This window comes from Macaca nemestrina, chromosome 18, assembly GCF_043159975.1.
Source record: "Macaca nemestrina isolate mMacNem1 chromosome 18, mMacNem.hap1, whole genome shotgun sequence".
Lineage (NCBI taxonomy): Eukaryota > Metazoa > Chordata > Mammalia > Primates > Cercopithecidae > Macaca > Macaca nemestrina.
In genome coordinates this window covers 13,108,799-13,123,402 of record NC_092142.1, presented here as the reverse complement: position 1 = coordinate 13,123,402, position 14,604 = coordinate 13,108,799, and the positions used below count along the sequence as shown (strand labels likewise).

The 14,604-nt window shown below is 44.0% G+C and overlaps 1 protein-coding gene across 1 annotated transcript in view; it reads left to right on the top strand.

Annotated features, from left to right (window-relative positions):
- Positions 1–14,604, top strand: part of LOC105467747 (calcineurin like phosphoesterase domain containing 1) — a 135,662-nt gene that overhangs the window by 33,984 nt on the left and 87,074 nt on the right. The gene's annotated exons all lie outside the window — the stretch shown is intronic.

Genomic DNA, 14,604 nt, shown 5'->3' with positions numbered 1-14,604 from the left:
CGCCATTTGCACTGACCAGCACTTTTCTTCGATGCTCTTGTTTGTAACCGACAGCCTCCATCCCTGTCACGTAAGCAGTAAGTTCCTGCACCGCCTACCATGTCATAGATACTCAGAACGTTTCCATTGAACAGAAACCCTTTTGTTCATATTAAAGTAGGATCTGTTTGTTTTGTTTGGTTTTGTTTTTAAAGAGGCTCAGTTAAATCACGTTTATTTCTGCAGCTGTATCATTAGCCTTGAGTTGTTATGTTTAAGTGTCTACTCCAGGCTCCAAGAAATGCCAGGATTTAAAGACAATTTACCCTACAGTTTAACACCGAGAAACATCAAAGGGGAGTTCTATGCGTGCAAGAAAGTGATGCCGTAGTTGAAATATCACCAGCCTCTGGAATGGGCCGGGGCTGTCTGTGCTCAGATTTTCCGCAGGTCGTGTGTGGGCCGAATGCTGAGCAGTAACCCGGGAGCAATCAGCCAAGCCCCCTGGCTCCTGCACTCCTTCACATCCATTATGAGCCCGGTGAAAGCATCCAGGCAATCAGTGACAATGGCGCCCTTCTGCTGAGGCTGATTAAAAGTGGTTGGAACTAATTTACCTTATATGACTAATTAGGGAACTGGGAACATTACTTAAAAAGTTGTTTCTGATTAGGTGTGTGATCGCCCTTCCACCCCTGCCAGCATTTTCTACGTGGCGACCCGGCAGAGGAGCCACACTGGCTGCTGTCAGTCCTTTATTCCAAGTCTCGGCGTCTTAACCCATTTTGTGCCTCGGATTCCTTCATCAAGTTGCTGAAACCCCTGGATCCCATCTCAGAATAATATTTCTAAATACATAAAATAAAGTTCCTAGGATTTTTGAGGAAACCAATTCTATTGAAATATGAATAGAATATTCGTGAAATATGGTTATCAAAATATTTTTTTAAATTATTGGATATAGTAATATTCATGTGTTGGTCAGTTATATAACACAATCTAATGGAGCTGATAACTGTCATAGTTTCAAAATGGCAGTGAGTTTAAGGCCAGGCACGGTGGCTCATACCTGTAATCCCAGCACTTTGGGAGGCTGAGGCAGGTGGATCACTTGAGGTCGGGAGTTCAAGACCAACCTGACCAGTGTGGTGAAACCCTGTCTCTACTAAAAACACAAAATTAGCTAGGCGTGGGGGCGTGTGCCTGTAATCCCAGCTACTTGGGAGTCTGAGGCAGGAAAATCGCTTGAACCTGGGAGGTAGAGGTTGCAGTGAGCGGAAATCGCGCCACTGTACTCCAGCCTGGGCCACAAGAGTGAAACTCTGTCTCAAAAAAAAAAGAAAAGAAAAAATGGCAGTGAGTTTAAACCACACCCTGAATTAATCTACAACAAGTGTGATGTGATGGGGAAAAAAAATCCATGTGATTTCTGTTGGTGCAAAATTCAAGGGGGATGTTAATACCTCTGTAATTTCTACTAACTTCATAATAGAAGGAAATGTTAAATATCAGAAGTTCATGAAAAAACTGGTTTCTTCCCATCTAAGTTCACAGGATGAACCCCAGATCGCCATGACTCCAGATTAAAAGCCCACACCTGTGTGCACATACGCACATACTCTTGTTCTTTGGCTTGTTGGAGCTACCTTTTCATAGTCAAGATGTGGCTATTTTAATTGACCAAAGTATAAACTCAACAGTGAAACTCTACCTTTAATTAAAGGCCAGAAGCCTTAACTGTAGCTAGAAAAATGTGAATATTTGATTATTCAATGAAAAGAAGTAGCAGGAGCTCAATAATAGGGACTACTTAACAGTTGCCTTTTGATTACGTTAAAAATAAAAAGCATAATCTTGCTGTCTGGGTTCCAGTGTTTAGATCAGAAACTGAAAACTGAGAGAGCCTTGCCTTATTTGTTTATTTGTTCAGTGATGCATTTGGGAAGGCTTAAAAAAAACAAAAACACACAGTAGAGAAGAAATATATCAGGACCGAAGAAAATAAAAGTTCTTATAGGAAGACAAAACCAGGGGCCGAAACAGATAGTAAGATCTTAAGAGTCCCTGTGGTTGATAGAATTCAGTCGAAGGTTCAGCCAGAGAGAGTTTGTCAAATAAATAAAATCTTATCTATTTCTAAGAGGAATATAGCTTTTCCTGGAAAATCTCATCTTTAAAGAAAATTTTTATGAAACTTTCCTTCTGGGGCACTAAGTAGTACAGTGTCCAATAGGGCAGTTTTGTTTTTTTTTCTACTGAGTCCCAATTTGTCGCCCAGGCTGGAGTGCAGTGGCGTGATCTCTACTCACTGCAACCTTCCTCCTGGGTTCAAGCGATTCTCTCGCCTCAGCCTCCCAAGTAACTGGGACTACAGGTGCCCACCCCCACACTCAGCTAATTTTTGTATTTTTAGTAGAGATGGAATTTCAGCATGCTGGCCAGGCTGGTCTCAAACTCCTGACCTCACATGATCCACCCGCCTCAGCCTTCTAAGTGCTGGGATTACAGGCATGAGCCACTGCACCCCAGTAGGGCAATTTCTAGGTGTAGGTTTCTTCACCTGGGTGTGAACTCCATGGATGGGCTTCATCCAGCCACTGGGTCCTGTCAGCTCTGCAAAGTCCAATGTATTTGCATAGATGCTTGAGGTCGTGAGGATGCTCTGGGGACTGCAGTGGGGAGAAGGTCCATAGCTCTCATCAGAACCTTCGAGGACCTGGTGATGGTTCAGTTTACGTGTCTGCCAGGCTGGGCTGAGAGGTGCCCAGCTAGCTGGGAAGACATGATTTCTGGGTGTGTCCATGAGGGTGTTTGTGAAAGAGATTAGTGTTTAAATCAGTAGACTGAGTGAAGAAGATCTGCCTTCAGTATTGTGGGCAGGCATCATCCAATGCATTGAGGGTTTGAATAGAACAAAAAGATGGAGAAAGGATGAATTTGCTGCCTGTTTGGGCTGAGACGTCTATCTTCTCCTGCCCTTGGACATCGGCACTCCTGGTTGTCAGACCTCTAGATTCAGACCAGTACTAATACCATCAGTTTCTTTGATTCTCAGGCCTTTGGATTTAGATTGAATGAAACCCCCAGCTTACACGTGGCAGGTGGTGTGATTTCTTGGCTCCTGTGACCATGTGAACACATTCCCATACTAAGCCTCCTCTTACATATCTGTGTATCTCCTATTGGTTCCCTGGAGCACATGATGGATACAGGCTCCGTGACTCAAAAGAAAAATGAGGACCTCTGAACAACCATGGAGCCAAAATGATTTGGGATCTGAATGCTCTTGTGTTCTGCTCCCACCTGTGGATGCTGTCCCTCGTAGCAGACCATGATTATAGAGGCTGTTAGGCAAATCGGCTATGGCAGTCTGATCGGAGACACCAGACCAGCCCTCTGAGCAGAAGAGTGCTAGAGCCTGCTTCCACCCTTTGTGCTTCCTTGGGGTTTTCTGTTTTTGCTTTTCTTTTTATTTGAGACGGAGTCTTGCTCTGCGCCCAGGCTGGAGTGCAGTGGCATGATCTCCGCTCACTGTAACCTCTGCCTCCCTGGTTCAAGCAATTTTCCTGCCTCAGCCTCCCAAGTGGCTGGGATTACAGGTGCCCACCACCAGGCCTGATATGGTTTGGCTGTTTGTCCCCACCCAAATCTCAACTTGAATTGTACTTCCATAATTCCCATGTGTTGTGGGAGGGACCCAGTGGGAGATCATTGAATGATGGGAGTGATTTCCCCCATACTGTTCTCGTGGTAGTTGAGTAAGTCTCACGAGATCTCATGGTTTTATCAGGGGTTTCTGCTTTTGCATCTTCCTCATTTTTCTCTTGACGCCACCATGTAAGAAGTGCCTTCTGCCTCTTGCCATGATTCTGAGGCCTCCCAGCCATGTGGAGCTGTAAGTCCAATTAAACCCCGTTTCCTTCCCAGTCTCAGGTATGTCATTATCAGCAGCACAAAAATGGACTAATACAATGCCCAGCTATATATTTTTTTTTTTGTAGAGTTGGGGTTTCACCATGTTAGCCAGGCTGATCTCGAACTGCTGACCTAAGGTGATCCACCTGCCTCTGCCTCCCCTTGGGGTTTTCTGGAACTAATGAACGTCTTCTGCAGAAGTCTGCACAATCCCCTGGCAAATCAACGTGCCATAGACAAAGCGAGTGTCTTTCTAGCTTGTGCTTAGCTGACTGGAATATTTACATCTTCTCTGTCATTGTTGTTTTTGCTCTAAACACTCATTTCCTGGAGTTAGAACATTTTGCCTCCTTGATGGGCCTATTTTCTGCAACTAAATGAAGCACTAAAAAGGAGCATGATCCCAAAGGGGTTCAATTATCAGGTAATTGGTCAAGTGATCAGAATGTGGAATGAAAAACAATAATGAGAGGTTGGAAAATGGAGCATTTGAATGCCAGAACGGGTGAGGACATACATTTCGCAAACCCAGAATTTAGAAAGTCACCTGCGTGTTTCAAATTCTGTATGGTTTTTCCCCAGTTCCTAAGTAGTTTATTGGAAAGCCATAGTGGAGTCTATTCAATATGTATTATTTGGTTTGTAGGAAATATTTACTGTTCCCTTCTTTCCTTATTTATTATTGGAGTGAAATACCACTGTCATCATCCATAAATATTCTTGTGAAGAAATTTTGTATTGATCTGCAAGGTAGCAATGGAAGAAATTTCACTTGGATAATATACCTTTTTTAATGGTTTTTTTTTTCTAAAGCACATTAAAGCATATTTTATATCATACTAAAGCCACCTGTTATGTCAGATAGTTAAATCTCTTTTAATTGTATCATAAGCAGGCTAACAGTACAGATTCAACAGAGTTGCTATAAATATCTAGCAGCCAACATAATCAGCTGTAGCTGTTAGATGCAAAATTAAATGAATCTTGTCTAATAACATGTATAATTTAAAAACTGGTAGGACCTGATGAAGCTTGATATGTTAGCAGTGTGGGGCTGGATCACTACCTGAGTAACGTTTATGCCTGCAAAGTTTTAGATCAATGAATTTACATACCTCCGTTAATTAGGAAGAGATAATGAACAGCATTAGAGATGGAAGGGATTATGGCTCCATAAATTCTCTGGGACTAGATGAAAGTAAATGTGTTTAATCAAAGGAATAAATCATTTACTTGAGTTCCACTCCAGACTTCTTAAGTCACGGTGTTCCCAGTGCTAGCGGGGACGTAGTTCGTCTGACAGACGTGGTTTACAGCGTGACACTCTTCTGTTCCACCAGTCACTGCTCATGACCTTGAGGCTGGCAGTTGAGGTCAAGTTGTTTGACTTTAATTCATTTACTCATTTGTTTCTCTGATGGGAACCGAGGGGATCTGCCTTATGTGTCTGCCCCTGCTTAGCAAGAAACAAATACGGTGTCTGTCCTCAGGAAACTTACAGGCTAGTCAGGCAGAGTCATGAGGCATCAAGAGGTACAAATAAAACAAAGTGGTGGCTCTGAGCCTGTGATACCCAAGAAGGTGGGTGGTGGGTGAGTTAGAGAAGGCTTCACTGAAACTGGAGCAGGACCAGGTGGCCCCGACCAGGCTCATGGTTTATTAAAAACTCAAATCAGGCCAGGTGCAGTAACTCACACCTGTAATCTCAGCACTTTGGGAGGCCAAGGCAGAAGGATCACTTGAGGTCAGAAGTTTGAGACCAGCCTGGGCAACATGGCAAAACCCCAACTCTACAAAAAATTCAAAAATTTGGCCAGATGTGGTAGCTCACACCTGTAATCTCAGCACTTTGGGAGGCCAAGGTGGGCAGATCATTTGAGCTCAGGAATTCGAGACCAGCCTGGCTAGCATGGTGAAATCCCTCTCTCCAAAAAAAATACAACAATTAGTTGGGTGTGGTGGCATGCACATGCAATCGCCGCTATTTGGGAGGCTGAGGCACGAGAATCGCTTGAAGTTGGGAAGTGGAGATTGCGGTAAGCTGAGACTGCACTACTGCACTCCGGCCAGGGTGACAGAGCAAGACCCTATCTCAAAAAATAAAACTAAACTAAACTAAACTAAAATAAAATAATAAAATAGTACCAAAGGTATCCAGAAAAAACCTTAATTAATGCCTCTGCCACCATTGACCTACTTCTCAGAGAAAGCTACAGTTAATGCTTTTTCATGAAAAATTAGGGAAACTTGTCAAGTGTGGATACACTTGCATGTGTAGCTTTTTTAAAAAAAAAAAAAATGCAAATGGGAGCAAAAAAGACACAATGTTTAAATACCTTGTTGTTGTCCTGGTCTTTCCATAGCAGGATATGCTGATGTGTTTCACTTTTTTCAGCGGACAAAATACCAGCTTGCATTAGGTTGGTGGTCAAGTAATGGCAGTTTTGCCATTACTTTCAATGGCAGAAACTGCAATTACGTTGGCACCAATTTAATATTTGAGGTTCGCACTGTGTCCAAAGTCCTGCCAGAGCCAGCACCACAGGGCCCCTCCTGGAGTCCGTACGTTTGTGTACATGGGCAGCAGTTGAGAACTGGCCTGTGATGTCGGATGGCTTAAATTCAGATCCTGGCTCTCTTGTTTCCTGGCCAAATAGCTTTGGGCAAGTTATCTAATCTCTCTGTAGCTGAATTTCCTTATCTGTAAAATGCAGATAATAATGGTACTCGCTTCATAGGTTTCTCATAAGACTTAAATGAAATAATCTATAAAAGTGCTTAGAATATTGGCTGGTGTTTAATACAGCCCAGTAACTACGATTACTTCTGTTCTATTTTTAATAATGACTCTATTGAGATTGAATTCTATACCATGCCACTCATCCATTTCCATTCATTGGTCTTTTGTGTATTTGCTGAGTTGTGTAATGATCACCAAAATCAGTATTAAAACATTTTTATCAAGGCGAGCCATGGTGGGCTCATGCCTGTAATCCCAGCACTTTGGGAGGCCGAGGCAGGCCTTGGGAGAATAGCCTGAATGCCAGGAGTTTGAGACCAGCCTGGGCAACATAGCAAGACCTCATTTCTTTTTTTTTTTTTTTTTGAGATGGAGTCTCGCTCTTGTTTCCCAGGCTGGAGTGCAATGGCGCCATCTCGGCTTACTGCAACCTCAGTCTCCCAGGTTCAAGCAATTCTCCTGCCTCAGCCTCCCAAGTAGCTGGAATTACAGGCATCCACCACCACACCCAGCTAATTTTTGTATTTTTAGAGTAGAGATGGGGTTTTACCATGTTGGCCAGGCTGGTCTTGAACTCCCAACCTCAAGTGATCCACCCACCTTGGCCTCCCAAAGTGCTGGGATTACAGGCGTGAGCCACTGTACCTGGTGCAAGCCTTCATTTCTACAAAAAAAATTTTTTTTTAATTAGCTGGGTGTGGTGGTGTGTACCTGTAGTCCCAGCCACTGGGGAGGCTGAGGTGGGAGGATTGCCCGAGCCCAGGAGGCAGAGGTTGCAGTTAGCTGATACTGTGCCATTACACTCCAGCCTGGAGGACAGAGTGGAACCCTGTCTCAAAACAAAACAAAACATTTTTATCAACCCAAAAAGAAACTCCGTCCTTGTTAGCTGTCATTCCCTATTTCCCTTCACCTCCCACTCCAGTCCTAGGCAGCCACTAATCCACTGTCTGTGTGTAGATTTGCCTATTCTGGATATTTCATATAAATGGAATATACAGTATGCGGCCCCTTGGGATTGACTTCTTTCACTTCCCGTGATGTTTTCAGGGTTCATCCATGTTGCAACTGTTCTTGAATAATATTCTACCATATGGATGTACCACGTTTTATCTATCTACTGCTACTACTTTTTATTATGCTATGAGATACATTCTTAGAAGTAGATTGTTGATTAATTTGAATCACTTTATTCAAATGATAACACTAAGGAAAGTGGAAATTAGATTCTTGCCCTGACATACGGAATAACTAGTACAATATCATATTTTTACCTCCATTACTAAATAATATCCCTAGCGGTCCAAGAAATCGAATTCACCATCTCCTTGGTGTTACCCTCTTCCCCCGACAAAGAAGTAAAAATTAATGAGAGAGTATTTTTAATGTGGAAATTTAAGTTCCAGGGAACTAAGCAGAAGAGAGAGGCCCAGTTCCCTGCCCTTGGGCAGACCCCAGGCTGTCCTCTCAATTAGCCAAGGATCTGTTTATTTTAAGACTGTAACTCTTCTTTCCATTGTTCCCATTTAAAAAAAAAATAAATTTACCTTTCCTATTGTGCTGACGTTGTTCACTTTTTTTTTCTTTTTTTCTTTTTTTTGAGACAGAGTCTCGCTCTGTCGCCCAGACTGGAGTACAGTGGTGCGATCTCAGCTCACTGCAACCTCCACCTGCTGCGTTCAAGTCATGCCTCAGCCTCCCGAGTAGCTGGAATTACAGGCACGCACCACCATGCCCAGCTAATTTTTGTATTTTTAGTAGAGGTGAGGTTTCACCATGTTGGCCAAGCTGGTCTCGAACTTCTGACCTCAAGTGATCCGCCCACCTCGGCCTCCCAAAGTCCTGGGATTATACCATGAGCCACTGTGCCCGGCCCACATTTTTAATCACTAATATTTTATCTAAAGACTGTAATAGCCCAAACTTTTGGAAAATAGGAAGTAATTTTAGTAAGTGTAGTTCCATTGCTGGTATCCATAGCTTTCATTTATTTCTGGTTAACTAGTCATTTCACAGGACACCGTTTTCCCTGATTGATTCATTATCATTGGGTAAAGCTAAGCGGCCACTAGAAATTGGGAAGAGTTTGTTACTAATGTAAATACTACTCGTCATAGTATAGAGCTGCAAATATTGCTGTTTTATTATGAAATAGTTTTACCTTTATCCCTTTTTGCAGATGACCAAACTGTCAGGTCAAACAACTTGCCCGGCACCGCCCAACTGATGGGTAGTGACCCTGTGGTTCCAGCCCATCTCAGAAACTCAGAACTTGGCCTCTTTTCTTTTTCTTTTTCTTTTTTTTTTTTTTTTTTTTTTTGAGACAGTCTGGCTCTGTCTCCCAGGCTGGAGTGCAGTGACATGATCTCGGCTCATTGCAACCTCCGCCTTCTGGGTTCAAGCAGTTCTCCTGCCTCAGCCTCCCAAGTAACTGGGATTACAGGTGCCTGCCACCACGCAGCTTGGCCTCTTTTCTACCCATTTGCCACCTTAAAGCCATCTGAGGGAGAACTCTTATCTGCTGCCTTCTGATGGGCTAAGACTGCATGCAAACTGGGGAAACAGGTACTGAAGGAGAAGACAGGTGTTCTTCACTCGAATTTGATGACAGCCAGCCTAAGATGCCCTTTGGATCTGTACCTACATTGTACAAAATGACCTGTCTGTATGTCTCCACCAGGGCAAAGCCACCTGTCTGCAAATGGAAGCAAGAGATGCCTAGTTACAGTCGAGGCCATCCTGCCAGCCCTGGGCCACATCAGCATGATCAGGTTTGGGTTAATAGGATGATCCTGGCCTGGGAATTGCTTCTCTTTGTTTAATAGACTAGGGCAGCAGTACTCAAAGATGTCACATTTTAAAACTTTACTTATCAGTAAATTAAAAACTGTCCCCAGAGTCCCTTATCTAGGGATCTCTAAACACTTGGCACATGATGCAGGAGATTCTAAGTGCTTCTGAACAGGAGACAGTTTTGTCATTTTCAATGCTTAGGCTTGCTGACAATGTACCCCAGCAACAGCAGGCCCCCAGTAGCATATGATCATATCGGTACAGCAAGGCCCCCGGCACACCCTGGGAACACTAGGCCCCCAGCAGTAGCATATGACCATAGTACAGCTGTCCCCAGATTCCATTAGAGATCACCGTCTCCATCTTGTCTAGAATCTCAGCATCACCATCTTAAACTCTTTGTTCTTTCTGAGACACGTAAAATTGTTTCTACCTGTGAAGGGCAAATTTAGCTATCAGTTATCATCATCCTTTGGTGTCCGTGGGGGATTGGTTCCAGCACCCTCCCAAGGGTACCAGGATCCACCAGGTCTCAGGTCCCTGATATAAAATAGCATGGTATTTGCGTATAACCTATGCACACCCTCCTGTATACTCTAAATCATCTCTAGATTATTTATACACAATACAGTGCTACACATCACTTTATTCTCATGGATTCAGCGTCATACTCAGCACACAGCAAGTTCAAGTTTTGCTTTTTGAAACATCACGGAATGTTTTTCTGAATATTTTCAATCAACAGTTGAATCCACAGATGTGGAACCCACAGCTGCCGTTGGAAGGATGACTTCATTTAGAAAAGACAGAACAAGGAGCTTTCAGTGAGTGGCCATTTGTCCTTTCTGACCTCCCAGTACTTTAGTATTCCCTTCTGACTTCTGGAGTTTCCCCCAGTGTTAGTCTGTTTTCACACTGATATGAAGATACTACCTGAGATGGGTTTAATTGACTCACAGTTCCACATGGCTGGGGAGCCTCAGGAAACTTACAGTCATGACAGAAGGCAAAGGAGAAGCAAGCATCTTTTTCACAAGGCGTCAGGAGAGACAGAGCACAAGGGGCAACTGCCCAACACTTTTAAACCATCAGGTCTTGTGAGAACTCACACACTGTCATGAGAACAGTGTGGGATAACCACACCACCCCCCGACCCTGTGATCCAATCACTTCCCACCAGGTCCCTCCCTTGACACACAGGGATTCCAATTTGAGATGAGCTTTAGGTGAGAACACAGAGACAAACCGTATCACCCCCTGAATATATTCACCTGCTTTGTGGTGTACACCACCTGCATAATGGAAAATAGATGGCCTGATGGCCTCTTTCTTTCTTTGCAGTTAGGACTCAGGCATGTATCCCAGGCCCAAGTACTCAGACTCACCTGAACCAGACTTTGAGCCTTTAGAGAGTGACACAAAGGAGAAGGCAGGATCCATGCTGGTCAGGAAAGTGGCAGCAGAGGCGGGGATCCCAGCATTATTATTGTCCAGCACCTGCCATCAAGCAGTGCTCTATGCCTGGGCTTGCGTTTCTCCCTGGGAGCAGTTTTGCATGTGATTTTGGGATTGCTTCTGCTTTAAATCTGGTTCTCTAGCTTTTTTTTTTTTTTTTTTTTTTTTTGGTCTTTTTTTTTTTTTAGAGACAGGGTCTTCCTCTGTTGCCCAGGCTGGAGTGCAGTGGTGCAATCATACCTCACTGCAGCCTCTACTGCTTGGGCTCAAGTGATCCTCCCACCCTAGCCTCCTGAGTAGCTGGGCCTGCAGACACATGCCACCATGTCCAGCTAATTTTTAAATTTTTTGTAGAGGTAGGGTCTTGCTCTGTTGCCCAGACTGGTCTCAAACTCCTGGGCTCAAGCGATCCTCCCGCTTCTGCCTCCCAGAGTACTGGAATTACAGACATGAGCCACTGCACCCAGCCTCTATTTTTGTTATTGCTGTTGTCATTGCTATCATCATCATCATCATCGTGCCTTCTTATTAGATTCGGCTGCAGTTCCTGCCTTCTTCCTGAACACTTCTCTGGAAGTACCAGTTTTTGGTGATTCCTTCTACGTGTAAACTACATAATCAGTCTACTTCATTAACACGGTGCCTTGGCCGGGCTTTCATCTCTTGCCCCTGATCTCAGGCACATGGTCTAATGGTGAAGAATCTGGGATTTAGAGTCAGAAAGTTAAGACATCATGGAAAATAGTGCCTTGGTCAGTGGGCTGGTGGGAGGCTGAACTGAAGTCATGAATGGGAACAATGCCAGGCATGTAACAGGCACTCAGTAATTGTCATGGCTGTGAGTAATGGCGTTTCTTATATTCGCTTCCAGCTTGTGGGCTTCTTGGATAGGTTCTCTGCCATTTATCTGTTTGTATCCCAAGTACCTGCCTCACTGTCTGATGACACATCATAGGCACTCAATACATACAGGCTTTTTGGAGATTGGGTTTAAAACTCAATGTCATTTAGGAGCTATTTGACCACAGGCATGCTCCTGGACCCCAGTGAGCCTCTGCTTCCTTATCTGTACAGCAGGGGCGATGATATCTATATTCCTGGGTTGCTTGGAGGATTAAACAAGATTATAAATTGCAGGGCCTGTGAGGCACACTGGGGGTGGCAGTAATGGAGTGATGTCATGGCTGTTTTCCTTTATCCTCATTTGACATGGTATTCAACTGTGTGGCACTGTGTCCGTTTTCCTGCAGGAAGCAAAAGTATGGGGGATAGAAAGGGGCTTTGTTTTCTCTTTCTTTGACTCTCCAGCTCGTATTCAGAATATTCCAGAGGCTTGCCTGGAGAGGCAGGGACAGCCAAAATGCTCTATGACAAAACGTGGATACTTAATTGCATGATTTGCCTCAATAACGTGTTCTTCTTCTGCCTTTTTGTTGCCATATATTTTGCTCTGTTTTAGAGCAGCTGTAGCTATCTCTTAAATTTATTTGGAAACATGGTCTTTCCAACCAAATGCTCTGACACCCCACCGTCTCCTGTAAATAATTACGCAGTGTTTTAATCTGGCAACATGTGACAGCGTGCTAGAAGGACTTGTCATCCTTTTTTAAAAGGTTGCCATTAGGACTGGTCTAGCAGATCGTCTGAAAGGCATGAAGTCCGTTGTGGATGCAAAGTGTTACTCACTCACAACACTTCCTCTACTAAGGCCCCTAGTGCACCTGCTAGGAAGAATTTGTGCAGGCACCAGCCATAACTTAGCAGTCTTCCCTTTGCAATTTCCCCAGTATGAATACAAGAGGTACAGACAGGATCCATTTGGAATATCCATGCCCAGGATCTGAGGCTCTATCTGTAAAATACAAAACATTCAAAGGGAAGCCAGTAGAGAGATTCAATTTTGTGAATTTTATTTTCCCCACGTAAGTAAGATCCCCCTGTGCCGCTCTGGTAGGCAAACCTGTGGGCCGACTGCATTATACTGGGCCCTTCAAATTTGTAGTAATGCTTGCAGTTATGCTTTGGAATCTTCTTCCAAATTAGGGTGACCAGCCAGCCTGGTTTGCCCAGGACTGTTCTGGTTTTAGCACTGAAAAATACGACATCCTGGGAAACCGCTCAGCCCTGGGCTTAGTTGGTCACCCTTGAGGTGCTGTAATAGGGTCCTGCCTTACTTACCCTGATTCTAGTTCGTGAAGATAAACATTTTTTCAGGGGATTTAATCTAAAACTTTTAGAAGTAAGATGTGGAAAATTGATGACATCATTTAACATGAATGTTTAACACTCTCTAGGGGAAAAAAAAACACGCTTTTGGGAGAGCACTGTAGGTGTCTATAACTTTGATCTCAAGGGTTACATTGGTATCCTGAACTTCCATAGGGGCCCTTAATTGCTTAGTTTTGTCTGATTTATTATTTTGCTGGCTGCCTTTCCCGGCATGTGTCAAGGGAATCACTCACTGTTTTTATTTTATTTTTTTTAATTTTTGAGACAGAGTCTTGCTCTATTGCCCAGGCTGGGGTGCAGTGTTATGATCTCGGCTCACTGCAACCTCTGCCTCCTAGGTTCAAGTGATTCTCGTGCCTTAGCCTCCCAAGTAGCTGGGATTACAGGCGTACTCCACCATGCCTGTGCCATCACACCCAGCTAATTTTTTTTGTATTTTTAGTAGAGACGGGGTTTTGCCATGTTGGCCAGGGTGGTCTCGAACTCCTGACCTCAAGTGAGCCTCCCGCCTCAGCCTCCCAGAGATGTGAGCCACCGCGCCTGGCTCACTGTTTTTAAATGCATCTCTGCTGCCACAGCCCCAGAGTAGTTTGCTTGGAACTGCCCACATGAGATGCAGCATTGTTACAGATCACTCCCATAATTTGCAGCATTTTGCCCTGTGAATTTCAGTTTGAGACTCTTATTTAAGACCGTAACTGACTACATCCACAGCTTCTCAGTATGGACAGCGTGTCCTTCCCAAATCACCAGTCCTGTGGACGTATCATTATATGCGTTTCAGCTGGTCCAGAGCTGAACCAGCTTCCAATTCTTTGAGGCGTCTTGCAGAGCACCCCCACCATGCCCCTGCCATGCAGATTTCATATGTGCCACAGAACCTGGATTTTACATCACGCTGTCCCAAACATACCTTCTAAATCTGCTGAATGTGTCTAGCTGTTTTCATATAATGAAGCAAATGAGTGAATTAATTTTATTGTACAGGTGTTAGCCTTCTGGAAAATATATCTATTGCAAAAATGCCCTAACATCCTAACAAGTAGACACATAAAGATACATATTGAGGCAGGGTATGGTAGTTCATGCCTGTAATCCTAGCATGTTGAGAGGCTGAGGTGGGAGGATTGCTTGAGGCCAGGAGTTCATCCACCAGCCTAAGTCACATAGTGAGACCCCATCTGTACAGAAAATAGAAAAATTAGCCAGGCATGGTGGCATGCACCTGTAGTCCCAGCTACTCAGGAGGCTGAGGTAGGAGGAGGAGGATTGCTTGAGCCTGGGAGGTCGAGGCTGCAGTGAGCTGTGATTGTGCCACTGAACTGCCGCCTGGGCAACAGAGTGAGACCTTGTCTCAAAAAAAAAAAAAAAAAAAAGGATGCGTACTCAATGCTTGTAAGAAGGTTACCCTGAGAGAATGTCTGTGATTAATACATGAGCATCACTGGTATAGTCGTCATAAAAATGATGCAATTCCAATGCCAGAAGGGACC